Below are 2,371 nucleotides of genomic sequence, written 5' to 3'. Positions count from 1 at the left end.
AGATTAACACAGAGGCAATTAATGTAAAAAGACAATCTAACAGATGAGGGTTAGGGTCAGAGAACAGAGATGTGCACTTTACAAATGGGAAAATAACAAGTATAACCCATGATCTTTCACAACAAGATTTTATAAATACAGAACAGCTTTATAAACAAACCTGGAGTCCATAATGGTACTGAACTATTTCTTATTTTTATGCACAAATCAAAGCTCTTTTCTGACCAGTTTAACAAGATTAGAGTAGAGTTGGCTGTGTTGTCACATCATTCAGAATTTTCCTTGCATTGCATTTTTATGGTATAGGTAATATTTTTGTCTGTATTTTCACTAGATACAGCCAAGACAGTGCACAAAGAGATGTTTACTCAACTAATCAATTCCTAAAAAAAAAAAAATAAAATTGAGACATTATATGTTAACGGCTTCCTGACTGAGGACTTCAAAGAACTCCCTTAAACAGAAAAGAGGTTCTATTGACAGTAATAAAACGTTTTCCTGGTTTCCTAAAGTTAGGAGGCTCTCCTCCTTCATGGACGGAGAAAAAGGATAAGGGCAAGATGAGTCCTTAGTAACATCCTACAGTTATTATCAAATGCAACTCATAATGGCAAGTTCAGTCTGCATTTAACAAAGTTTGAGGCAAGTATTCCACATCACACGGAACAGCATTTTATGCATTCTGTCTGGTATTGCTTAAGCCAGGTCAGTTCTTGCTCTTTTCTGTTCTCTATAAAATGTCAAAGCACACTTCCCAGCCCTAAACTCTGGCAAGGAAAAATCCCGCAGGTTTTTCAGTTTTACTGACAGCACAAGACGTGAAGCACTGGGGAGGCGTGTATACTTCACATTGTCTGTCATGGCACTGAGACAAAATTTTTTTCTTTGAGTCACAGATTTTAAGCAATATGAAAAAGCTCTCCAGCAATACCCTCATCTTTCAAAGTTACTATAACCTCAAATTATGTTTACTATTTTAGTACTGTCAAGCTACCTGTGCCTTTTGGGCTGTAGTGCCAGTTACAAGCACACTATTTCCAAAAAACTTTCTTGCAGCAGGCAGAAGTTTAAGAGCTGTCTTAAGAGCTGCTGAAAAAGGGTAGGATCAAAATAACGATATGACTTCCAATAACTGCCTGGCACACAAACAGCCTTCTACTTAAAAGCACCCTCCTTAGTTTCACGAGCAGAAGAGCAGGGAATGGAAAAGAATGGGAAAAGGTCATATTCACAATCACGGCTTACAACAACATGTATCAGTAATGATAAAAGAAGACAAGGATAGAAGATCCATCACAGCCTGAAAGTAAACACCTTGTTATGGTCATCTATCTTTGTGGTAAGTTCTAGACAGGGAGACTGCTACTGCTGCTGCCTTGTTTTCAGACATATACAGACAAATATCTGTGGTACTAAGCTGCAGAGAAGCTCTGTTTTGCATGACAACCTCCCCTTCTTCTGCTCTTTCAATAGAGATGTGCATTTAATATTCCATTGGGCACATCATCAACAACTACAATATAGCAATAATCATTACTTAGTAATTTAGACTTCAATTCATTTAAGCACACAACTAAGGTCTACTGAGGTGGAACGGATCTATCTGAACACTTGGGCTGCATCACACGTACAAGATCATAAAGCTCCTAACAAAACATACCTGAAACCTCACAAACATGTAGCAAGTATGAAGTCATGCTCTCCAAACGACAGAGCAAGAACTGATGCAATAGACACGCTAACAATGTACCACTGCGTTATAAGTTCACTGAATTAGGGGGGGACATAGCTTATTTTGGGTATCACACTTGCCATCTTCCTACTTTCACTTCGATGCATTTCACTAATATTTGAAGTTTTATGATCAATGGTTGCGCTTTTCAGTTGTACGCAAGAAGCTTGTTAAACACAAACTTAACTTGCAGTGTTAAGTGTTCAGAAAAATTTAACGTAAACAAAGCTTTCAAGTACCTCATTGACTCATTCAGAAGACAAGGGCTGCCTATTAACCTTCTCTCATTAGCTCATTCTTCCTGGACAGGTCAAGAAAGCTGGGGGGTCCATCATGTACATTCTAGCAAACAGCTGCTTACATTGACAAGAACAACCTGGGGAGAAAATCCATCAACTCCAAACTAGTGAATTTAGAGTAATACAATGGGGTGTGGTTCCGGTTTTTGTTACCAGTACATAGTAATGGGAACAGAGACACAGCACAACCCTGAAGAGGAAGTCTGCAAAACAGCAAGAGCAGCCAGCTTTTCACTCTAGCTTTCTTCAAGAAAGCATGTGTCGATCTTAAAAATATGACCTAATTGCGCTTTCATATTTCCCACAAAATCTTAGAATCAACATAACTGGAAAGTACTTC

Source organism: Pterocles gutturalis, unplaced genomic scaffold, assembly GCF_000699245.1.
Source record: "Pterocles gutturalis isolate BGI_N339 unplaced genomic scaffold, ASM69924v1 scaffold10239, whole genome shotgun sequence".
Taxonomy (NCBI): domain Eukaryota; kingdom Metazoa; phylum Chordata; class Aves; order Pterocliformes; family Pteroclidae; genus Pterocles; species Pterocles gutturalis.
Note: the sequence above shows the minus strand (reverse complement) of the source record.